Raw genomic sequence first — 27,072 nt, 5'->3', positions numbered from 1 at the left:
GCTCGCAAGTGTTTTTTTTGCTGTCCAGTGTTCAGATACTTTGCCGCCTACAGGGGAGTGTATTTTCGCTGTGCAAGTGTGTGATTGCATGTGTAGCTGAGCTATACAAACTGATTTTGTGCAATCTCTGAGTAGCCCAGGACTTACTCAGCTGCTGCGATCACTTCAGCCTGTCCAGGACCGGAATTGACGTCAGATACCCACCCTGCAAATGCTCAGACACGCCTGCGTTTTCCCTGACACTCCCAGAAAATGGTCAATTGCCACCCACAAATGCCCACTTCCTGTCAATCTTCTTGCGATCGCCTGTGCAATCGCTTTTTTTGCACCATCCCGTCGCTATGCACCATTGCCCGGTGCAGTCATCCGACGAGCCTGCGCATTGCGGTGCATATGCATGCGCAGTTCAGACCTGATCGCAGGCTGTGAGAAAACGCAGCCTAGCGATCAGGTCTGAATTACTCCCTGAGATATAAATATATTAATAGCACCTGAAGTCTAAAATCATAGTGAAGTGAGCTGTAGATAGGAGTTCGGTATTTATTACTGACAGCGGCATCCTCCATCCTCCATCATGCCGGTAGCGGGGCGAGCGCTAAGAGTCCTCTTGCGGGATTGCTGCGCTTGCCACTCTGTGGGCATCCACGAGTGGAATAGCCCTGTTGCGCCGGGATTCCGGCTGGCGGCATTGTTGGTTGTTAGGATTCCGGAGTCGGTATCCTGACCGCCAGGATCTCAACAGCCGGCAAATTAAACGTATCCCATAGAAAGTGGGGAAATTTGTCTGATGGAAACCCCCCTTTACAAATCCTGCGTTTGCCCCTGCCGTGAGGTCTAAATCCTCCCCTTTTTTGTTATAAAAGAACATTCTGAAAAATTGAGAGTCTTAAACTGTACTGCAATGGATAGTTAACACAGTATTCAGTAGAAACCCAGCATACTGTACAAATAAGCAATTGTATTGTACCATTAAAATACCAGAAATGTTATTATTTGCTTCAGTTGAGATGCTGAATGTCTTGTTGCAGAGGGCATGGTATCAATCAAAAGTATTAGCAGGCACTGTAGAGTGTAGACCAGAAACTAAACTATATTTTACCTTAACGTTGTAAATGACACATGCTGTACTCTGCTGCCCCCTTCAGGTTTTTTTAAAAAAATAACAGGAGACTATAGAGAGGGCATCAGGATTAGAGAAGTAGTGGTAAGGATAAAAAGAGAGCGAGATGAGTGGAGGAACAATGACATTGAGGCTAAAGGGAGATATTGGCTTCTCATAGTTACCCAGACACTGTGCTGAAAGAAATGTGTTAGTACGATTGGCACAGTGGTTAGCATTACTGCCTCACATCAATGAAGTCTTGCATTCGATTTCCAGTGAGGCCCTATTTGTGTTGAGTTTGTATGCTCTCCTCATGTTTGAGTGGGTTTCCTCTTACCATGCTGATTCTTATCAATAAATTATCTGGGGCAACAATTCCCCTTTTATCCATAATCAACAGTGAAATGATACCTCTAGAAGTCTAGTTGGTGGACTGTCTGATAATGTACAGAAAGGCTGTGCAATTATCATTGTGGCTAGGTCTTAGAAGGCAGACTTGGTCTTTGTGCCAGTGGCGTATCTATAATGGGTGCAGTGTGTGCGGTGCACATGGGCCCCTGGACCCAGAGGGGGCCCACACCACACACACTGCACCCATTTCTTCTATAATCACCTTTCCGACGTCCATCGGTGACTGTGTGTGGGCCCCTCCTCTCCCATAGCCGTGTTCTCTTGAAGGTTTGATAGCCATGCCAAGGTACGATATGCTGTTGCTAAGGCAGAATAATCACACTGTTCTTGAAATGAATATTGAGAAATGAGAATGGACGCTTCTAACTATCTCTCCCTCCAGGTACATCTTGCAACTGGCCCGTGGGCTTAGAGTGCAGGTGCCTGACCTGGGGCGGATTCTGGCCCTCATTCAGCAGTGATTGCATTTGCAAAGCCGCAGGCAGCTCCAGATTGGAGCTGTATTCATCTCTGGCCATGAGATTATCTGCGAAGGACTTTTTACAGGTACAGTATCTGGATTGTCCCTGCAAGTCTATTCTCTAAATTAAATTAAGTCCTTTTGGTTCTACTGCCCATGTGTGGTCTTTTTCCTTGCTTTCTACTCTTAACTGATTACTTAAGTATTCAACCATCCAGCCACCAAGAGGCTAATAATGGCAATGTAGTCAAACCAAGACCAACTCACTCCACTTTGATACCATGCCAGTGGTTTGCAATGGTGTCTTAACTACAAAGAGATCGACCCCTTCATATAGTCACGATTCTGCTAGGCCGCTTATAAGGACCTGTGTCATCCTGCAAACAGAGAGGGAGGGTGCTTACCCCCCCCCCCCACCCCCCGTATCCCCCCAGCATACTGGCTAATACCCGCAACAATACCTGAACCTACCTGGTAATAGAATTTCAGAGATATTTGTTACATGTATTTGCAAATTCATGTAACAAATATCTCTGAAATTCTATTACCAGATGCTTCAGGTATTGTTACGGGCATTAGACAGTGTGCTGGGGGGGATACAAAGGGGGGGAAACACCCCCCCCCCTCTCTGTTTGCTGTGACCCCTCCCCTTTTCTATCACCTGATAAGTATCTCCATTGTGATTGAGCAGCTACCACTGTGTTTGTTTGCTTTTATCACCCTAAGCCAGTTGTGTCTTCTAAGCAAGCAGATCACTACCTTACACCTCCCAAATGGGAAAAGACAAGAATCTTGACAATGTCATGGCAAATAGGATGCCTCTCGCAACAATAGCTGTGTTCCCAGACAGAATATATGGACCCTGGAAAAAGTCTCTAAATACGGCTTTATTGGCACACTTGTCAAAATCTTTGGGGAAATCTAGCGATGCATCCTGATGACCTCATTGAAATTGATCAATTGTATAAGGCTAGGAGACATGATTAATGAACTTCCCTATTTCACTCAAAAATAGAAAATTGTCTAGAAAATCCTTAACTACGATGGCATGGAATTTAATGTCCACAAATATGAAGCTTTCCCAGACCTACAGATGAGTCCTCATACATCGATCCTCAATACGCCATGCAGTGCGAGATGCCTGGCATGAGTGAGTTGACATATCGGGATGTAGTTATGTGACCGGTGGTCGAGAGACCGCTGATCACATACTGACGCCATAATCCTGAGCGTTGGACAGCCCAACAGTCGGCATGTTGACTAGCAGGGACTATTTCTACTCGTGGTTGTTCACGACACCCATAGAGTGGGAATAGAACCTGTGGCAAGTGCAGTGAGCCACCGAGCCTGCAAGTGGCTTCGTTGCACTCCCCTACCCCCTTCCCCCCGCCGCCATTCTGGAGACCAGGATCCCAGGGTCAGTATGGTGACCTTCGGGATCCCAAATGCCGGGGTCCCAATACCAACCCGACATATCATGTCAGAGCCGTAACTAGACTTTTTGGTGCCTTGTGCCTGAAAGAGCATTGGCGCCCTACCCACATACACACACATTTTTCCAATAGGGGAAGAAGCATGACAAAATTGATCACAGAGAAAGCCCATGCTATGATGCCCCTTCCCCCCCCCCCCCCCCCACACACACATATATCCCACATGTGAAGATACCTGTACCCCGTAAAAATAACCAGCACCATAATCGAGCAGATCCATGCAGTGTGCAGCCACACATCCAATCCCTTACAGCCACACACTACATAGATCTGCCCAGCCACAACGCTGATCACCCCTTCACAAATACAAGGTAAGCTTCAAATAGTTAAAATTCTCCAGCTTGGAATTCTCTAGCTTTTTATGCAAGGGCAGAGTGCAAGTGGAAGTAATTACAAACATCATAATTGACAAATGCTGCCAACAGCCCCCCTAACCTGCAGCGCTAAGTGCGGAGTGGGTGTGGATCATAGGGTCGACAGTAACTAAGTCCACAGACATTAAGTCGACCACTATTGGTCAACAGCGACTAGGTCGACACCTGAAATAGGTTGACACTGTCATTAGGTGATATGGAAACAGGTCGACATGAATTTTTTAATATATTTTTGGTGTTGTTTTCTTCGTAAAGTGACTGGGAACCCCAATTAGTACACCGTGTCCCATCGCATAGTTCGCCATGCTTTGCAGTCCATGTGGATCGTGAAGTATGAAAAAGTTCAAAATATGATTTTAAAAAAACAACTCATGTCAACCTTTTCATGTGTCGACCTTTGCCATGTCGACTTAGTGACCATAACGACCTATTGATCATGTCCACCTAATGCATGTCGACCAATAGTGTTTGACCTAATGAGTGTCGACCTAAGTGCTGTCGACCTAAAGACCGGATACCGTGCAGAACACACTTCGCACACACCTAGTTACGGCTCTGTATCACGCTAACTTTGGGCATCTTTTTTCCCCAAAAATACACCTTAGTCACAATGCAATGCGACAAGGACACACAAGAAGAAAAATAGGATTTTAATTACCTACCGGTAAATCCTTTTCACGTAGTGCGTAGAGGATACTGGGGTTCCATTTAGTCCCATGGGGTATAGACGGGTCCACTAGGAGCCATGGGCACTTTAAGAATTTGATAGTGTGGGCTGGCTCCTCCCTCTATGCCCCTCCTACCAGACTCAGTCTAGGAAACTGTGCCCGAGGAGACGGACATACTTTGAGAGAAAGATAGATAAGGATAGTGGTGAGATTCCGAACCAGCACACACAAACAAGAGGAAAGCCATGCTAACCAAACTTGAAACAGGAACAGCAACTGCTGAACCAAACCACAATAGTTAACCAAGTAACAGCGCAGGAATAACGAAGCACAGGGCAGGTGCCCAGTATCCTCTACGGACTACGAGAAAAGGATTTATCGGTAGGTAATTAAAATCCTATTTTCTCTTACATCCTAGAGGATACTGGGGTTCCATTTAGTACCATGGGGAAGTGCCAAAGCTCCCAAACCGAGTGGGAGAGTGCTGAGGGTCCTGCAGAACTGATTGACCAAACTGAAGGTCGTCAGAGGTCAAAGTATCGAACCTGTAAAACTTAGCAAACGTGTTCAATCCTGACCAAGTAGCTGCTCGGCAGAGCTGTAAAGCCGAGACACCCCGGGCAGCCGCCTAAGAAGAACCCACCGAACTAGTCGAGTGGGCCTGAACAGATTTCGGAACCGGCAAGCCTGCTGTGGAATAAGTATGCTGGATAGTGAGCCTGATCCAGCATGCAATAGACTGCTTTGAAGCAGGACACCCAATCTTATTGGGATCATAGAGAACGAACAGCGAGTCGGATTTCCTGTGACGAGCTGTCCTCTTTACATACACCTTCAAAGCCCTCACAATATCTGAAGACTTTGAAGTAGCAGAGGTGTCCGTAACAGGTTGGTTGATGTGAAACGCGGACACCACCTTAGGAAGGAATTGCTGATGAGTTGAGCTCTGTCCACATGGAAAATTAAGTAGGGGCTTTTGTGAGACAACACCCCTAGCTCCGACACACATCTCGCTGAAGCCAAGGCCAACAGTGTGACTGTCTTCCACGTAAGATATTTAACATCTACCTCCTGTATCGGTTCAAACCAGTCTGATTGGAGGAACTGCAGCACCAAATTGAGATCCCAAAGTGCCATAGGAGGCACAAAGGGAGGTTGGATGTGCAGAATACCTTTCAAGAATGTCTGGACTTCAAGAAGAGAAGCCAATTGTTTCTGAAAGAAAATGGATAAGGCTGAAATCTGGACTTTTTATTGAGCCCAGATGTAGGCCCGCATCCACACCCGTCTGCAGAAAACGCAGGAAATGTCCGAGATGAAATTCCTCCGCAGAATATTTTCTGCTCTCACACCCAGAGACGTATTTCTTCCAAATATGGTGGTAATGTTTAGACGTTACGCCCTTCCTGGCTTGGATCATAATCGGGATGACTTTGTCAGGGATGCCTCTCCTGGCAAGAATCAGCCCTTCAACTTCCATGCCGTCAAACATAGCCATGGTAAGTCTTGATAGATGAACAGGCCCTGTTGCAGAAGATCCTCGTGAAGAGGAAGAGGCCACGGATCTTCGAGGAGCATCTCTAGGAGGTCCGCGTACCAGGCCCTTCTTGGCCAGTCCGGAGCAATGAGAATTGCTTGAACCTTTTCCCTTTTTATTCTTTTCAGAATTCTTGGGATCAGAGGAAGCGGAGGAAACACGTACACCATCTGATATACCCATGGAGTCGTCAGCGTGTCCACTGCCACTGCCTGTGGGTCTCTCGACCTGGAACAATACCGCTTGAGCTTCTTGTTGAGATGAGAGGCCATCATGTCGATCTGTGGATATCCCCATCGACTTATCAAGCACATGAACACCTCTGGGTGATGGCCCCACTTCCCCAGGTACAGGTCGTGTCTGCTGAGGAAGTCTGCTTCCCAGTTGTCTACTCCCGGAATGAAGACCGCGACAACGCTGTAGTGTGTTTTTCTGCTCAGAGGAGAATTCTTGACACCTCTGACATTGCTGCTCTGTTTTTCGTTCCAACCCTGTCATTTTATGTACGTCACTACCATCAAATTGTCCGAGTGGACCTCAATGACCCGATCTTGAAGAAGATATGAGGCCTGCAGAAGGGCGTTGTATATAGCCCTGAGTTCCAGAAAGTTGATTGGAAGGACAACTTCGTGACTTGACCATCTTCCTTGAAACTGCAACCCCTGGGTGACTGCTCCCCAACCTCTGATGCTTGCGTTCGTGGTTAGCAGAATCCAATTTTGAATCCCGAACCTTTGGCTATCGATCAGGTGAGAAGTCTGTAGCCACCACAGAAGGGAGATCTTGGCCTTTGGTGACAAACGGATCCTCTGGTTCATGTGAAGATCCGGACCATTTGTTCAACAGATCGAGCTGGAAGGGTCGTGCATGAAACCTTCCGTACTGAAGAGCCTCGTAAGAGGCCACCATTTTTCCTTGAAGGCGAATGCATGGGTGCACCGATATCCTGGTTGGCTTCAGGACTTCCCAAACCATCCACTGGATTACCAATGCCTTTTCCAACGGAAGAAAAACTTTCTGTGACTGTGTGTCCAGTATAATTCCCAGAAATGGGAGCCTCCGAGTTGGCTCTAAGTGAGATTTCAGAATCCAGCCGTGATCCAGGATTAGTTGGGTTGTGAGGCCAATCCTGTTCAACAACTTCTCCCTGGACGGAGCCTTTATCAGAAGATCGTCCAGGTACGGAATTATGTTCACTCCCTGTTTGCGAAGGAGAAACATAATCTCTGCCATCACCTTGGTGAACACCCTCGGTGCCATGGAGAGACCAAAAGGTGCCTGGAACTGGTAGTGACAGCCCTGCAGTGCAAACCGTAGATAACAAATTGTATAACTATATACAAGTGCGCTGTCAGCAGCCGCTGGAATAGGGATGGTCAAATTCCCTTAAATAGATACAACAGAAACAATACAGGAACCAGCGCTGGCTGTGCGGATATAATAATCTGGACGGTTTGTAAAATTAATAAATAAACAATTTATTTACCAATGAACACAAAATAAAAAAAATTATATATATATATATATATATATATATAAAAAAAGGGTATGCATATGGATAAAAGCTAGTAAAATGTAAACAATGCTATAGAAATGGTTTGAATTAAGCTGCCAACTAACTGAAATATTTTTTAATTTAGCCGATCCATCAAAAAGGTTCCTGTAAATGAGTCCTCATAGGCTAGGACCTCCACCAAATAATAACAGTCAGCAATAAACACTGGATATTGGGGGTCATTCCGAGTTGATCGTAGCTGTGCTAAATCAAGACAACACAGGGCTAGTCCACCCCACATGTCAGTGCCGCCCCCCCTTCCCCCACTGAAATGCAAAAGCATCGCACAGTGTCTTTTGCATTTCAGGAGTAACTCCCAGCCAGCGCAGCTCCTGCGGCTGGCTGGGTGAACCTCCTCGCTACCCAGGTCGCAGCGGCTGCGTGTGACTTCACGCAGCCGCCGCGGCCCACCCTTCTAGCAGTCCGGCCACGCCTATATTGGCCGGACCACGCCCCCTAAACGGCGGCTTAATGCCGCTGTCCAGCCCCCTCCCGCCCAGCGACTGCCTCTGCCTGTCAATCAGGCAGAGGCGATCGCTGCAATACAACGGCCTTCGGCCACCCAGCATGCGCCGGCGCACTCCGGCACTGGCGCATGCGCAGATCCGTCCCGATCGCTGCGATAAACTGCAGCGAGCGATCGGGTCGGAATGACCCCATTACCAGAACAGTTGGAATCATCCCTTGATGTGCTGTCAGCCTTAGGAATTGTCCATTTATGGCCAAAGGGAAGTCCAGATAGTAGGAGTTTAAGATGATAATCCAGGTGGTGGAGTGCAGTGTCCAATAAATGCCAAAGGTCGATATCAGGAATCCAAGATCGCTGATGCGGTGTCAGCTATCAGATTAAGATCATCAATGGATGATTCCAACTGTTCTGGTAATAACCAGTGTTTATTGCTGACTGTTATTATTTGGTGGAGGTCCTAGCCTATGAGGACTCATTTACAGGAACCTTTTTGGTGGATCGGCTGAATTAAAAAATATTTCAGTTAGTTGGCAGCTTAATTCAAACCATTTCTATGGCATTGTTTACTAGAGATGAGCGGGTTCGGTTTCTCTGAATCCGAACCCGCACGAACTTCATGTTTTTTTTCACGGGTCCGAGCGACTCGGATCTTCCCGCCTTGCTCGGTTAACCCGAGCGCGCCCGAACGTCATCATGACGCTGTCGGATTCTCGCGAGGCTCGGATTCTATCGCGAGACTCGGATTCTATATAAGGAGCCGCGCGTCGCCGCCATTTTCACACGTGCATTGAGATTGATAGGGAGAGGACGTGGCTGGCGTCCTCTCCATTTAGATTAGGGTTGAGAGAGAGAGAGAGAGATTGACCTGAGGCTGTGATACTGTAGAAGAGAGTGCAGAGTTTAGTGACTGACGACCACAGTGACCACCAGACAGTGCAGTTGTTTGTTTTATTTAATATATCCGTTCTCTGCCTGAAAAAAACGATACACACAGTGACTCAGTCACATACCATATCTGTGTGCACTGCTCAGCCCAGTGTGCTGCATCAATGTATATATATATCTGACTGTGCTCAGCTCAGGGGCGGAAGTCCGGGAGGCAGCGGAGTCGGCTGCCGCCGGGCTCCTGACCCGCAGAGGGCGCCTCGCAGTGGCGCCTCTGACATTACACAGATTGACATGCGGACGAGCGCCCGCATGTCAATCTGATGTCTCCCTCCCTGCTGTGTTGGAGGGACATGGAGCGCATCGCGCGTCTCCTGTGTCCCTCCCTGGCTCTCTCCCGGCCGGTCTAAGGAAGTGCCATTCGTGAGCTCTGATTGGCTCACGAACCGGCACTTCCTGTATTAGACCGGCCGGGGGAGAGAGCCAGGGAGGGACACAGGAGACGCGCGATGCGCTCCATGTCCCTCCAACACAAGGTGGGAGCAGGCACTGGGGGCATATACCTGGTACTGGGGGGCATATACCTGGCACTGGGGGGGGAGGAGACCTGGCACTGGGGGGCATATACATGGCACTTGGGGGCATATACCTGGCACTGGGGGGGAAGACCTGGCACTGGGGGGCATATACCTGGCACTGTGGGGTATATACCTGGCACTGTGGGGTATATACCTGGCACTGGGGGGGGAAGACCTGGCACTGGGGGGCATATACCTGGCATTGGGGGGCATATACCTGGCACTGGGGGGCATATACCTGGCACTGGGGGGGGGAGACCTGGCACTGGGGGGCATATACATGGCACTGTGGGGGAAGACCTGGCACTGGGGGGGAAGACCTGGCACTGGGGGGCATATACCTGGCACTGTGGGGCATATACCTGGCACTGGGGGGCATATACCTGGCACTGGGGGGGAAGACCTGGCACTGGGACGGGGGGCATATGTGGCACTGGGGAGGGGGGTATATTTGGCACTGGGGGCATATACCTGGCACTGTGGGGGAAGACCTGGCACTGGGGGGCATATACCTGGCACTGGGGGAGGAGACCTGGCACTGGGGCGGGGGGCATATGTGGCACTGGGGAGGGGGGTATATTTGGCACTGGGGGCATATACCTGGCACAGTGGGGGAAGATCTGGCACTGGGGGCATATGGGGGAAGATCTGGCACTGGGGGCATATACCTGGCACTGGGCGCATATACCTGGCCCTGTGGGGGAATATCTGGCACTGGGGGCATATACCTGGCCCTGTGGGGGAATATCTGGCACTGGGGGCATATACCTGGCACTGGGCGCATATACCTGGCCCTGTGGGGGAATATCTGGCACTGGGGGCATATACCCGGCACTGTGGGGGGAATATCTGGCACTGGGGGCATACACCTGGCACTGTGGGGGAATATCTGGCATTGGGGGCATATGCCTGGCACTGTGGAGAAATATCTGGCACTGGGGGCATATAGCTGGCACTGAGGGGGCATAGGTGGCACTGTGGTGGAATATTTGGCACTGTGGGGGAGTAGGCACTGAGGGGGCATATGTGGCACTGTGGTGGAATATTTGGCACGGGGGGGAGCAGGCACTGAGGGGGCATATGTGGCACTGGGGGGGTATATTTGGCACTGGGGGCATGTACCTGGCACTGGAGGCATATACCTGACACTGTGGGGGAATATCTGGCACTGGGGGCATATGTGGCACTGGGAGCACGGCCCTAGCAACACGCACTACCCCCTAGCAATGAGCATGACACCCAGTGCATGAACCCCCTGGCAACGAGCATGACACCCTGAGCATGAAACCCCTGGCACCGTGCATGGAACCGCTGGCAACGAGCATGACACCCAGTGCATGAAACCCCTGGCAACGAGCATGACACCCTGAGCATGAAAACCCCTGGCACCGTGCATGGAACCAAGAGCATGAAACCGCTGGCAACGAACATGACACCAGTGCATGAAACCCCTGGCAACGAGCATGACAACCTGAGCATGAAAACCCCTGGCACCGTGCATGGAACCAAGAGCATGAAACCCCTGGCAACGAGCAGGTAATTTAAAAGTAATTAGAAGCCTTACTGTAGAACTTAATGTATAATGGGCATTACGGTGTGTGGCATAATGTATCACGGACATTGCGGTGTGTGTCATAATGTGTCGGGCATTACGGTGTATGGTATACTATATCGCGGGCATTGTGATATGTGGTATAATGTCTCAGGCTCATTGTGGTGTGTGTTATACTGTGTCAAAGACATTGTATGTGCTATAATGTATCAAGGGCATTGCAGTGTGTAGCATAATGTATAACGGGCATTGTGATTCCTGTCATAATGTGTCACAGGCATTACGGTGTGTGGTATAATGTATCAGGGGCATTGCAGTGTGTAGCATAATGTATAACGGGCATTACGATTCCTGTCATAATGTGTCGGGGGCATTACGGTGTGTGGCATAATGTGTCGGGGGCATTATGGTGTGTTCATATTGTGTCATGTGCATTATTGTGTGTGGCATAATGTCTAAGGGCCACTGCAGTATGTGGCATAATGTATACTGGGCATTACTATAAGGAGGAAAAATTACAAATAATGTAAGGGGCATGAATCAGGATTAATTTTCTTTCCCGCCTGGGCGTGCAGGTTGGAAAACTGGGGTATAACGCAGTCTTTTCCTGCAATGTTACACCCCTTTATGGTAAGCCACGCCCGTCCCAATGAAGCCACACACTCTATACTGCCAATTATGGAGGGGGGGGGGGCGAATAATTTTTTGGCTTGGGGGAGAAAAATTTCTAGTTACGTCACTGAACTGACTCATTCCTGTAAGCCGCCACTACAGCGCAAACCCCAGGAGAGTACGCTGGTGCGCGCCTGCTGTGGGAGGTAGGAGAGGAGCTGCTGCTACCGTTGCCCCGCTGCTGTGGGGAAGGGGGGGACGGGATGGATGGACACACGTGCGAGGCGGAGTTTAAGAGCTGGTACCACGCTTGCCTTGGATTACACTTCTTATTGCGCTCTGCCTCTGGTAATTGGGGAGGAGAGAAGAGCCTTCTTTCACTACACAAGGTATCCATCTATGCTCCCTTTCTCCCTGCATAAGTGCACTGCCAGTATACTGTATGTATGTTTGTATATATAGATTGAGGTAGGGGTCTGGCACAGCCACATAATAGACTAATACATTGGGTGCCCTCACAGCAAAGTAGTTTAGCAAAATAGAGGTGGTGCGGCACTCCAATGATTTGCACACTGACACCAATTGAAGTAGTGCAACGTTTCAATGCCCGTTCAATGAATCTGCATTTTTGTCATATATACAATGACCCCCATTCTGCCTCATCCCGTCCTCCAGACCTCTGTTACTCCATCTGCCCCCCCCCCCCCCCCATTTGCCAAGTCCTTCTGCCCGCCCGCGACCATCCCTCCCCATCTTCCTCCCATAATTAATTGTCCTCCCGCAGGGAATACATATGTTTTACCGACAGACGGGATGCCGTCTGTCAGCATCCTGACAGCAGCATCCCGTCCGTCAGAATTCTGGCAGGGGGCGTGCGCAATGAAGGCCCTTGCTTGTTGCGCTCGCAACGCAGTGGTCTCGGTGGTTCCCATCCCACTCTATTGGTGTTGTGGACACCCACGAATGGGAATAAGACCTGTGAGACGGTATTCTGGTGTCGGTATCCTGACCGCTAGGAATCCCGACAGCCAGCAAAATGATTGCCTCCCCTCCCGCAGTATCGGTCACATAATAGACTCACTTTCAGCTCCAGGCCCATGTGGACCCCAAACTGGCACTGGTCTGCAGGGATGTATCATTGGCACAAGGTTAAAAATGCAGCCAAACCTCCAAAAATGCAGTTTTCAGAGGTTTGGCGGCTTACTACTTATCCACCAAGCCTAGACCCCAGGGCTTGGATGCGGTGGGCAACACCATCTTTAGATGGGCTTCTATCACATTACCCATTGGACCCCTCCCAGCACCCCCTAGTGGGGCGCATCAGCCCACGCATGCACAGATAGGACTCCGGATCATACACCGGGAAGTTCTACTGTATCATGGCAAAGAATAGCTCTCACCGCAAGAGCTGTCCTTTGGAAATTTCTTCATGCATACGCCATTATGCTTGCAAAGAATGGCAGGATATATATATATATATAAATATATATATAGCCTGCAGGATCAATATTGGTGTGGTGTGTGTGTATGTATATATATATATATATATATATATATATATATATATAAAAAAAATTTTTTTGCCTCTATATAGGGGGGCACCTGTATTTATATTGCCTCCGGGCGTCTAGGACGAACTTACGCCACTGGCTCAGCTCACACAGCTTATAATTGTGGGGGAGACTGGGGAGCACTGCAGTGCCAGTTATAGGTTATAGCAGGAGCCAGGAGTACATAATATTATATTAAAATTAAACAGTGCACACTTTTGCTGCAGGAGTGCCACTGCCAGTGTGACTAGTGACCAGTGACCTGACCACCAGTATATATAATATTAGTAGTATACTATCTCTTTATCAACCAGTCTATATTAGCAGCAGACACAGTACAGTGCGGTAGTTCACGGCTGTGGCTACCTCTGTGTCGGCACTCGGCAGCCCGTCCATAATTGTATATACCACCTAACCGTGGTTTTTTTTTCTTTCTTTATACATACATACTAGTTACGAGTATACTATCTCTTTATCAACCAGTCTATATATTAGCAGCAGACACAGTACAGTGCGGTAGTTCACGGCTGTGGCTACCTCTGTGTCGGCACTCGGCAGCCCGTCCATAATTGTATATACCACCTAACCGTGGGTTTTTTTTCTTTCTTTATACATACATACTAGTTACGAGTATACTATCTCTTTATCAACCAGTCTATATATTAGCAGCAGACACAGTACAGTGCGGTAGTTCACGGCTGTGGCTACCTCTGTGTCGGCACTCGGCAGCCCGTCCATAATTGTATATACCACCTAACCGTGGTTTTTTTTTCTTTCTTTATACATACATACTAGTTACGAGTATACTATCTCTTTATCAACCAGTCTATATATTAGCAGCAGACACAGTACAGTGCAGTAGTTCACGGCTGTGGCTACCTCTGTGTCGGCACTCGGCAGCCCGTCCATAATTGTATACTAGTATCCAATCCATCCATCTCCATTGTTTACCTGAGGTGCCTTTTAGTTGTGCCTATTAAAATATGGAGAACAAAAATGTTGAGGTTCCAAAATTAGGGAAAGATCAAGATCCACTTCCACCTCGTGCTGAAGCTGCTGCCACTAGTCATGGCCGAGACGATGAAATGCCAGCAACGTCGTCTGCCAAGGCCGATGCCCAATGTCATAGTACAGAGCATGTCAAATCCAAAACACCAAATATCAGTAAAAAAAGGACTCCAAAACCTAAAATAAAATTGTCGGAGGAGAAGCGTAAACTTGCCAATATGCCATTTACCACACGGAGTGGCAAGGAACGGCTGAGGCCCTGGCCTATGTTCATGGCTAGTGGTTCAGCTTCACATGAGGATGGAAGCACTCAGCCTCTCGCTAGAAAAATGAAAAGACTAAAGCTGGCAAAAGCAGTAGCACCGCAAAGAACTGTGCGTTCTTCGAAATCCCAAATCCACAAGGAGAGTCCGACTCCAATTGTGTCGGTTGCGATGCCTGACCTTCCCAACACTGGACGTGAAGAGCATGCGCCTTCCACCATTTGCACGCCCCCTGCAAGTGATGGAAGGAGCACCCGCAGTCCAGTTCCTGATAGTCAGATTGAAGATGTCAGTGTTGAAGTACACCAGGATGAGGAGGATATGGGTGTTGCTGGCGCTGGGGAGGAAATTGACCAGGAGGATTCTGATGGTGAGGTGGTTTGTTTAAGTCAGGCACCCGGGGAGACACCTGTTGTCCGTGGTAGGAATATGGCCGTTGACATGCCTGGTGAAAATACCAAAAAAATCAGCTCTTCGGTGTGGAAGTATTTCAACAGAAATGCGGACAACAGGTGTCAAGCCGTGTGTTCCCTTTGTCAAGCTGTAATAAGTAGGGGTAAGGACGTTAACCACCTCGGAACATCCTCCCTTATACGTCACCTGCAGCGCATTCATAATAAGTCAGTGACAAGTTCAAAAACTTTGGGTGACAGCGGAAGCAGTCCACTGACCAGTAAATCCCTTCCTCTTGTAACCAAGCTCACGCAAACCACCCCACCAACTCCCTCAGTGTCAATTTCCTCCTTCCCCAGGAATGCCAATAGTCCTGCAGGCAATGTCACTGGCAATTCTGACGAGTCCTCTCCTGCCTGGGATTTCTCCGATGCATCCTTGCGTGTAACGCCTACTGCTGCTGGCGCTGCTGTTGTTGCTGCTGGGAGTCGATGGTCATCCCAGAGGGGAAGTCGTAAGCCCACTTGTACTACTTCCAGTAAGCAATTGACTGTTCAACAGTCCTTTGCGAGGAAGATGAAATATCACAGCAGTCATCCTGCTGCAAAGCGTATAACTGAGGCCTTGACAACTATGTTGGTGTTAGACGTGCGTCCGGTATCCGCCGTTAGTTCACAGGGAACTAGACAATTTATTGAGGCAGTGTGCCCCCGTTACCAAATACCATCTAGGTTCCACTTCTCTAGGCAGGCGATACCGAGAATGTACACGGACGTCAGAAAAAGACTCACCAGTGTCCTAAAAAATGCAGTTGTACCCAATGTCCACTTAACCACGGACATGTGGACAAGTGGAGCAGGGCAGACTGAGGACTATATGACTGTGACAGCCCACTGGGTAGATGTATGGACTCCCGCCGCAAGAACAGCAGCGGCGGCACCAGTAGCAGCATCTCGCAAACGCCAACTCTTTCCTAGGCAGGCTACGCTTTGTATCACCGCTTTCCAGAATACGCACACAGCTGAAAACCTCTTACGGCAACTGAGGAAGATCATCGCGGAATGGCTTACCCCAATTGGACTCTCCTGTGAATTTGTGGCATCGGACAACGCCAGCAATATTGTGTGTGCATTAAATATGGGCAAATTCCAGCACGTCCCATGTTTTGCACATACCTTGAATTTGGTGGTGCAGAATTTTTTAAAAAACGACAGGGGCGTGCAAGAGATGCTGTCGGTGGCCAGAAGAATTGCGGGACACTTTCGGCGTACAGGCACCACGTACAGAAGACTGGAGCACCACCAAAAACTACTGAACCTGCCCTGCCATCATCTGAAGCAAGAAGTGGTAACGAGGTGGAATTCAACCCTCTATATGCTTCAGAGGTTGGAGGAGCAGCAAAAGGCCATTCAAGCCTATACAATTGAGCACGATATAGTAGGTGGAATGCACCTGTCTCAAGCGCAGTGGAGAATGATTTCAACGTTGTGCAAGGTTCTGATGCCCTTTGAACTTGCCACACGTGAAGTCAGTTCAGACACTGCCAGCCTGAGTCAGGTCATTCCCCTCATCAGGCTTTTGCAGAAGAAGCTGGAGACATTGAAGGAGGAGCTAACACGGAGCGATTCCGCTAGGCATGTGGGACTTGTGGATGGAGCCCTTAATTCGCTTAACAAGGATTCACGGGTGGTCAATCTGTTGAAATCAGAGCACTACATTTTGGCCACCGTGCTCGATCCTAGATTTAAAGCCTACCTTGGATCTCTCTTTCCGGCAGACACAAGTCTGCTGGGGTTGAAAGACCTGCTGGTGACAAAATTGTCAAGTCAAGCGGAACGCGACCTGTCAACATCTCCTCCTTCACATTCTCCCGCAACTGGGGGTGCGAGGAAAAGGCTCAGAATTCCGAGCCCACCCGCTGGCGGTGATGCAGGGCAGTCTGGAGCGACTGCTGATGCTGACATCTGGTCCGGACTGAAGGACCTGACAACGATTACGGACATGTCGTCTACTGTCACTGCATATGATTCTCTCAACATTGATAGAATGGTGGAGGATTATATGAGTGACCGCATCCAAGTAGGCACGTCACACAGTCCGTACTTATACTGGCAGGAAAAAGAGGCAATTTGGAGGCCCTTGCACAAACTGGCTTTATTCTACCTAAGTTGCCCTCCCACAAGTGTGTACTCCGAAAGAGTGTTTAGTGCCGCCGCTCACCTTGTCAGCAATCGGCGTACGAGGTTACATCCAGAAAATGTGGAGAAGATGATGTTCATTAAAATGAATTATAATCAATTCCTCCGCGGAGACATTGACCAGCAGCAATTGCCTCCACAAAGTACACAGGGAGCTGAGATGGTGGATTCCAGTGGGGACGAATTGATAATCTGTGAGGAGGGGGATGTACACGGTGATATATCGGAGGGTGATGATGAGGTGGACATCTTGCCTCTGTAGAGCCAGTTTGTGCAAGGAGAGATTAATTGCTTCTTTTTTGGGGGGGGTCCAAACCAACCCGTCATATCAGTCACAGTCGTGTGGCAGACCCTGTCACTGAAATGATGGGTTGGTTAAAGTGTGCATGTCCTGTTTTGTTTATACAACATAAGGGTGGGTGGGAGGGCCCAAGGACAATTCCATCTTGCACCTCTTTTTTCTTTTCTTTTTCTTTGCGTCATGTGCTGTTTGGGGAGGGTTTTTTGGAAGGGACATCCTGCGTGACACTGCAGTGCCACTCCTAGATGGGCCCGGTGTTTGTGTCGGCCACTAGGGTCGCTTATCTTACTCACACAGCTACCTCATTGCGCCTCTTTTTTTCTTTGCGTCATGTGCTGTTTGGGGAGGGTTTTTTGGAAGGGACATCCTGCGTGACACTGCAGTGACACTCCTAGATGGGCCCGGTGTTTGTGTCGGCCACTAGGGTCGCTTATCTTACTCACACAGCTACCTCATTGCGCCTCTTTTTTTCTTTGCGTCATGTGCTGTTTGGGGAGGGTTTTTTGGAAGGGACATCCTGCGTGACACTGCAGTGCCACTCCTAGATGGGCCCGGTGTTTGTGTCGGCCACTAGGGTCGCTAATCTTACTCACACAGCTACCTCATTGCGCCTCTTTTTTTCTTTGCGTCATGTGCTGTTTGGGGAGGGTTTTTTGGAAGGGCCATCCTGCGTGACACTGCAGTGCCACTCCTAGATGGGCCCGGTGTTTGTGTCGGCCACTAGGGTCGCTTATCTTACTCACACAGCGACCTCGGTGCAAATTTTAGGACTAAAAATAATATTGTGAGGTGTGAGGTATTCAGAATAGACTGAAAATGAGTGGAAATTATGGTTTTTGAGGTTAATAATACTTTGGGATCAAAATGACCGCCAAATTCTATGATTTAAGCTGTTTTTTAGGTTTTTTGGAAAAAAACACCCGAATCCAAAACACACCCGAATCCGACAAAAAAAATTCGGTGAGGTTTTGCCAAAACGCGGTCGAACCCAAAACACGGCCGCGGAACCGAACCCAAAACCAAAACACAAAACCCGAAAAATTTCCGGCGCTCATCTCTATTGTTTACATTTTACTAGCTTTTATCCATATGCATACCCTTTTATATATACATATATATATATATATACATATATATATATATTTTTTTTTTTTAATGTTCATTGGTAAATTTTTAATTTTACAAACCGTACAGATTATTTATATCCGCACAGCCAGCGCTGGTTTCTGTATTGCAAACCGTAGATAAGCCTGGTGAGGCAGCCATATCGGAATGTGAAGGTACGCATCCTTGATATCCAGAGACACTAGGAATTCCCCCTCCTCCAGAACTGAGATCCCCGCTCTCAGAGACTCCATCTTGAACCTGATCACTCGTAAGTACGGGTTCAATGATTTTCAGAATTGTCTTTACCGAAACGTCCGGTTTCGGCACTACAAACAAGTTGGAATAATACCCCTTGTCTTGGAGATGAGGTGGAACTGGAACAATGACCTGCGTTTGTACCAGTTTTTGAATGTCATCCTGAAAGGTTATACTTGCCTCCTGTGAAACTGGTAAGCCTGATTTGAGAATCTGTGATGAGGGAGTTCCTGAAACTCCAGTCTGTAACCCTGGGAAATAAGATCTATGACCCAGGGATCGTGGCAAGATGTTGTCCAGATGTGACTGAAATTTTTTAGGCAGTCCACCGTCATGCAGAAGGCTTTGCGGAAGCAGAGCTGGAGCTCTGTTACTGAGAACCGGCAGTTGCTGGTTTGCGTGGTTTACCTCTAGCGCCTCTGTTGGCTATAGAAGGCTTTGCCCTTAAACTTGGCAGTCCGAAAGGACAGTAGAGTAGGTCCTGAGTAGGTCTTCCTAGTTGGGGGAGCTGCAGAAGGAAGATATGTAGACTTACCCGTGGAAGCTTTGGAGATCAATTTGTCTAGTTCATCTCCAAATAAGGCCTCTCCTGTGAAGGGTAGGCCTTCCACGCCTTTCCTGGAGTCTGCTTCCGCAGTCCACTGGCATAACCATAAGCCTCTGTGTGCTGACACTGCCATAGCGGTGGTGCGTGCATTAAGCAAACCAACTTCTTTTATGGCTTTCACCATAAAGTTCACAGAGTCCTGTATATGTTGCAGGAGTAAAACAATCTCCCCCCTTGATAAGGAATCCAACCCCTCAATTAGGTAACCTGACCATTTAGCAATGGCTTTAGTAATCCACGCATATGCTATAGTGGGTCTCTGGGCCACCCCAGCAGCCGTGTACAAGGATTTGAGTGTACTCTCAATCTTGAGATCAGCCGTGTCTTTCAGGGAGGCTGCACCAGGAATAGGCAATGCAATTTTACGTGACAGCCTAGAGACTGATGCGTCCACTATCGGTGGATTTTCCCATTTTTCCAATCCTCCAGAGGAAAAGGAAAAGATGAGAGCAACCTTTTAGGGATCTGAAATTTCTTATAATAATTAACCCACGGTTCTTCAAACAGGGTATTCAATTCCTTTGACACAGGAAAAGTGACTGAGGATTTATTTTTTACATTAAAATAAGATTCCTCACACTCCTCTGCCACTTTATCAGGAATTTCCAAAACATCTCTGATAGCTTCTGTAAGAGCCTCTATTCCCTGTGACAGAGCAGCGTCCCCCCTTCTGAATCCACCTCCCCCTCCTCCATGTCTGACCTCTCAGTGTCAGAGTCAGACTGCAAGATATGGGCCAGAGTTCACTTTTGTGGACTGAGACGCTTGTTTGGGGACTATGGGGCAGATGTATTAACCTGGAGAAGGCATAAGGAAGTGATAAACCAGTGTTAAATGCAAGGTGATAAACACACCAGCCAATCAGCTCCCATATGTAAATAAACAGTTAGGAGCTGATTGGCTGGTGCATTATCACCTTGCACTTAACACTGCTTATCACTGATTTATCACTTCCTTATGCCTTATCCAGGTTAGTACATCTACCCCTGAGTCTCTATTCTTAATCTCATCCACAGACTGTCTTAAGTATTGCGTCTCTTTACTAGAAATATGTTGTGAGGGCTGCGCTAATACCTTATGTTTAAGTAGCAGCTAAGGAGGATAAGGGATTCCACTGGCCCTATTAGATATGTATAGGTTGGTTACTCCCAGCGCTTTGGTTTAAACATAAAGAAATTATAAGGGATATATATATATGAATTGACAAAAAGAATCTAATAAGGTTTAAAAATATATATAAATTTATTTACTTGTTGAAAATCGAAGACTATTGCACAGAATATCAATAAAAAGGTTTAAAAAAAAATGGTATCAGAAATATATATCGCTAAAAGATCTGTATGTAAAATAAAATGAGAGTTCATGCATGCAATATTAAAAAGAAGTTCTCTCTTCTTTTTAATATTGCATGCATGAACTCTCATTTTATTTTACATACAGATCTTTTAGCGATATATATTTCTGATATCATTTTTTTGAAACCTTTTTATTGATATTCTGTGCAATAGTCTTCGATTTTCAACAAGTAAATAAATTTATATATATTTTTAAACCTTATTAGATTCTTTTTGTCAATTCATATATATATATATCCCTTATCATTTCTTTATGTTTAAACCAAAGCGCTGGGAGTAACCAACCTATACATTGCGTCTCTTTCTCATGGCGGGACAATTTATTAGATATATTGGAAATCATTCCTTTAATGGAATTCAGCCATGCTGGTTCAGCCCCGCTAGCCTGAGAAGGTGCAATACACTGAATACATAGTAGTGAGTTCCCTGGGGAAGAGGAACACTCTGCCGTACATGAAACACACTCTTTGCCTGACATATTGTAAATGTGACAGCACACACACACAGGAAAGGTTAAAAGCACAATTAACCCACAAAGAGCCCTTCCAGGGAGTCACAGAGATATTTTGGAGCCAGCACACAGCGCCCTTATTGCTAATGCCAAGCTTAGCTGGGTCGCAGACTAAGTACCTAGATTGGGGACTTAGTACACTAATAATCACTCCCCCCCTGCTATGACCCCCTGGTACCGCTGAGGTAATCTGGAGTCACACCGGAGGAGCTGCACGTCCCTGTCAGTCAGCGTCTGTGTCCACTGCAGAGGGAAAATGGCGCTGGAGAGCTGCTGGATCCATAGTGAAGCTCCGCCCCTGCAATGGCGCGGTCTTCCCGCTTTTTATACTGGCTGAGGTCATTTTGTGCTTAAAATGGAGCCAGATTCGTTTTAAGGCTTTGTTTGCCAGTGTGGGTACTGTGTACAGTGCACTGAGACACAGTTGTGTACTGAGTCTGGAGACGCAATCCGCCCCGGTGAGAAGCTGTGCGTCTCCGTACTCTCATGCCGCCATAATGGCCAGCAACCCACTAACCGGGACGCCGGCTTAGTACTCACCACTCTTCTTTCTTCTGGCTGTTAGGGGTGGCTGCGTGCTGCGGGAATGTACACTCGCCGTGGTGGGGCTTGCGAATAGTTCCCTCAGGAGCTAGTGTCCTGTCAGCAGGGAACGAGACCATTAACCCTTCAAGAGGTTGGGCCGTTCCCCCCCCTAAGTCCCATGAAGCAGGCAGGCTGGTGCCATCCAGACCTGCCTGAAAATTACAAACGGAAAAATAAATGCAGAGAACTCTTCAGGAGCTTCCATAAGCGTGACCGGCTCCTCCGGACACATATTCTAAACTGAGTCTGGTAGGAGGGGCATAGAGGGAGGAGCCAGCCCACACTATCAAATTCTTAAAGTGCCCATGGCTCCTAGTGGACCCGTCTACACCCCATGGTACTAAATGGAACCCCAGTATCCTCTAGGACGTAAGAGAAATTTTATATATGACACTTGTATATTGTCTGTGACTTGGGGGGGAGATGTACTATGCTTTGGAGAGAGATAAAGTGGGGAGAGATAAAGCACCAGCAAATCAGCTCCTAATTGCCACGTTACAGGCTGTGTTTGAAAAATGGCAGTTAGGAGTTGATTGAGCAGAACATAGCTTGTATTGGAGAAAAGCTGCAGCTGCTACATTGTAGCACTTCATATACAGATTCAGAGACTCAGTCGCACACAGATATACACGTGTCATATATAAAATTAATCAGCACAGTCTCCTTATGTCCAAGTCACATTGCGTTGTGACTAAGATGCATTTTCATATATATATATATATATATATATATATACACATATATATATATATACACATATATATATATACACATATATATAATAAGAATTTACTTACCGATAATTCTATTTCTCGTAGTCCGTAGTGGATGCTGGGGACTCCGTAAGGACCATGGGGAATAGCGGCTCCGCAGGAGACTGGGCACATCTAAAGAAAGCTTTAGGACTATCTGGTGTGCACTGGCTCCTCCCCCTATGACCCTCCTCCAAGCCTCAGTTAGGATACTGTGCCCGGACGAGCGTACACAATAAGGAAGGATTTTGAATCCCGGGTAAGACTCATACCAGCCACACCAATCACACCGTACAACTTGTGATCTGCACCCAGTTAACAGCATGATAACAGAGGAGCCTCTAGAAAAGATGGCTCACTACAGCAATAACCCGATTTTTTGGTAACAATAACTATGTACCAGTATTGCAGACAATCCGCACTTGGGATGGGCGCCCAGCATCCACTACGGACTACGAGAAATAGAATTATCGGTAAGTAAATTCTTATTTTCTCTAACGTCCTAAGTGGATGCTGGGGACTCCATAAGGACCATGGGGATTATACCAAAGCTCCCAAACGGGCGGGAGAGTGCGGATGACTCTGCAGCACCAATTGAGAGAACTCCAGGTCCTCCTCAGCCAGGGTATCAATTTTGTAGAATTTTACAAACGTATTTGCTCCTGACCAAGTAGCTGCTCGGCAAAGTTGTAAAGCCGAGACCCCTCGGGCAGCCGCCCAAGATGAGCCCACCTTCCTTGTGGAGTGGGCATTTACAGATTTTTGGCTGTGGCAGGCCTGCCACAGAATGTGCAAGCTGAATTGTACTACAAATCCAACGAGCAATAGTCTGCTTAGAAGCAGGAGCACCCAGCTTGTTGGGTGCATACAGGATAAACAGCGAGTCAGATTTTCTGACTCCAGCCGTCCTGGAAACATATATTTTCAGGGCCCTGACAACGTCTAGCAACTTGGAGTCCTCCAAGTCCCTAGTAGCCGCAGGCACCACAATAGGTTGGTTCAGGTGAAACGCTGAAACCACCTTAGGGAGAAACTGAGGACGAGTCCTCAATTCCGCCCTGTCCGAATGGAAAATCAGATAAGGGCTTTTACAGGATAAAGCCGCCAATTCTGACACGCGCCTGGCCCAGGCCAGGGCCAACAGCATGACCACTTTCCATGTGAGATATTTTAACTCCACAGATTTAAGTGGTTCAAACCAATGTGACTTTTGGAACCCAAAAAACTACATTGAGATCCCAAAGTGCCACTGGAGGCACAAAAGGAGGCTGTATATGCAGTACCCCTTTTACAAACGTCTGAACTTCAGGGACTGAAGCTAGTTCTTTTTGGAAGAAAATTGACAGGGCCGAAATTTGAACCTTAATGGACCCCAATTTCAGGCCCATAGACACTCCTGTTTGCAGGAAATGTAGGAATCGACCCAGTTGAATTTCCTCCGTCGGGCCTTACTGGCCTCGCACCACGCAACATATTTTCGCCAAATGCGGTGATAATGTTTTGCGGTTACATCCTTCCTGGCTTTGATCAGGATAGGGATGACTTCATCCGGAATGCCTTTTTTCCTTCAGGATCCGGCGTTCAACCGCCATGCCGTCAAACGCAGCCGCGGTAAGTCTTGGAACAGACAGGGTCCTTGATGGAGCAGGTCCCTTCTTAGAGGTAGAGGCCACGGATCCTCCGTGAGCATCTCTTGAAGTTCCGGTTACCAAGTCCTTCTTGGCCAATCCGGAGCCACGAATATAGTGCTTACTCCTCTCCATCTTATCAATCTCAGTACCTTGGGTATGAGAGGCAGAGGAGGGAACACATACACTGACTGGTACACCCACGGTGTTACCAGAGCGTCTACAGCTATTGCCTGAGGGTCCCTTGACCTGGCGCAATACCTGTAGAGTTTTTCCCAACGGTTTATAATCATGTGGAAGACTTCTGGGTGAAGTCCCCACTCTCCCGGGTGGAGGTCGTGCTGAGGAAGTCTGCTTCCCAGTTGTCCACTCCCGGAATGAATACTGCTGACAGTGCTATCACATGATTTTCCGCCCAGCGAAGAATCCTTGCAGCTTCTGCCATTGCCCTCCTGCTTCTTGTGCCACCCTGTCTGTTTACGTGGGTGACTGCCGTGATGTTGTCCGACTGGATCAACACCGGCTGACCTTGAAGCAGAGGTCTTGCTAAGCTTAGAGCATTGTAAATGGCCCTTAGCTTCAGGATATTTATGTGAAGTGATGTCTCCAGGCTTGACCATAAGCCCTGGATATTCCTTCCCTGTGTGACTGCTCCCCAGCCTCGCAGGCTGGCATCCGTGGTCACCAGGACCCAGTCCTGAATGCCGAATCTGCGGCCCTCTAGAAGATGAGCACTCTGCAACCACCACAGGAGGGACACCCTTGTCCTTGGTGACAGGGTTATCCGCTGATGCATCTGAAGATGCGACCCGGACCATTTGTCCAGCAGGTCCCACTGGAAAGTTCTTGCGTGGAATCTGCCGAATCGGATTGCTTCGTAGGAAGCCACCATTTTACCCAGAACCCTTGTGCATTGATGCACTGAGACTTGGCTCGGTTTTAGGAGGTTCCTGACTAGCTCGGATAACTCCCTGGCTTTCCCCTCCGGGAGAAACACCTTTTTCTGGACTGTGTCCAGGATCATCCCTAGGAACAGAAGACAAGTCGTCGGAACCAGCTGCGATTTTGGAATATTGAGAATCCAATCGTGCTGCCGCAACACTACCTGAGATAGTGCTACACCGACCTCCAACTGTTCCCTGAATCTTACCCTTATCATGGAATCGTCCAAGTAAGGGATAACTAAAATTCCCTTCCTTCGAAGGAATATCATCATTTCGGCCATTACCTTGGTAAAGACCCGGGGTGCCGTGGACCATCCATATGGCAGCGTCTGAACTGATAGTGACAGTTCTGTACCATAAACCTGAGGTACCCTTGGTGAGAAGGGTAAATTTTGACATGAAGGTAAGCATCCTTGATGTCCCGAGACATCATGTAGTCCCCTTCTTCCAGGTTCGCAATCACTGCTCTGAGTGACTCAATCTTGAATTTGAACCTCTGTATGTAAGTGTTCAAAGATTTTAGATTTAGAATCGGTCTCACCTAGCCGTCCGGCTTCGGTACCACAACAGTGTGGAATAATACCCCGTTCCCTGTTGCAGGAGGGGTACCTTGATTATCACCTGCTGGGAATACAGCTTGTGAATGGCTTCCAAAACTGTCTCCCTGTCAGAAGGAGACATCGGTAAAGCCGACTTTAGGAAAACGGCGAGGGGGAGACGTCTCGAATTCTAATTTGTACCCCTGAGATATCACCTGAAGGATCCAGGGGTCTACTTGCGAGTGAGCCCACTGCGCGCTGAAATTCATTGAGACGGGCCCCCCACCGTGCCTGATTCTGCTTGTAAAGCCCCAGCGTCATACTGAGGGCTTGGCAGAGGCGGGAGAGGGTTTCTGTTCCTGGGAACTGGCTGATTTCTGCAGCCTTTTTCCTCTGTCACGGGGCAGAAATGAGGAACATTTTGCCCGCTTGTCCACGAAAAGACTGCGCCTGATAATACGGCGTCTTCTCATGTTGAGAGGCGACCTGGGGTACAAACGTGGATTTCCCAGCTGTTGCCGTGGCCACCAGGTCTGAAAGACCGACCCCAAATAACCCCTCCCCTTATTAAGGCAATACTTCCAAATGCCGTTTGGAATACGCATCACCTGACCACTGACGTGTCCATAACCATCTACTGGTAGAAATGGACAACGCACTTAGACTTGATGCCAGTCGGAAAATATTCCGCTGTGCATCACGCATATATAGAAATGCATCTTTTAAATGCTCTATAGGCAAAAATATACTGTCCCTATCTAGGGTATCAATATTTTCAGTCAGGGAATCCGACCACGCCAACCCAGCACTGCACATCCAGGCTGAGGCGATTGCTGGTCGCAGTATAACACCAGTATGTGTGTAAATACATTTTAGGATACCCTCCTGCTTTCTATCAGCAGGATCCTTAAGGGCGGCCATCTCAGGAGAGGGTAGAGCCCTTACAAGCGTGTGAGCGCTTTATCCACCCTAGGGGGTGTTTCCCAACGCACCCTAACCTCTGGCGGGAAAGGATATAATGCCAATTTCTAAAATGTTATTATCAGTTGTTATCGGGGGAAAACCACGCATCATCACACACCTCATTTAATTACTCAGATTCAGGAAAACTACAGGTAGTTTTTCCTCACCGAACATAATACCCCTTTTTGGTGGTACTCGTATTATCAGAAATGTGTAAAACATTTTTCATTGCCTCAATCATGTAACGTGTGGCCCTACTGGAAGTCACATTTGTCTCTTCACCGTCGACACTGGAGTCAGTATCCGTGTCGGCGTCTATATCTGCCATCTGAGGTAACGGGCGCTTTAGAGCCCCTGACGGCCTATGAGACGTCTGGACAGGCACAAGCTGAGTAGCCGGCTGTCTCATGTCAACCA

The sequence above is a fragment of the Pseudophryne corroboree genome, chromosome 2 (genome assembly GCF_028390025.1).
Source record: "Pseudophryne corroboree isolate aPseCor3 chromosome 2, aPseCor3.hap2, whole genome shotgun sequence".
In the NCBI taxonomy this organism is placed as follows: Eukaryota; Metazoa; Chordata; class Amphibia; order Anura; family Myobatrachidae; genus Pseudophryne; species Pseudophryne corroboree.
The sequence above is the reverse complement of the archived record's forward strand: the minus strand, read 5'-3'. Positions refer to the sequence as shown.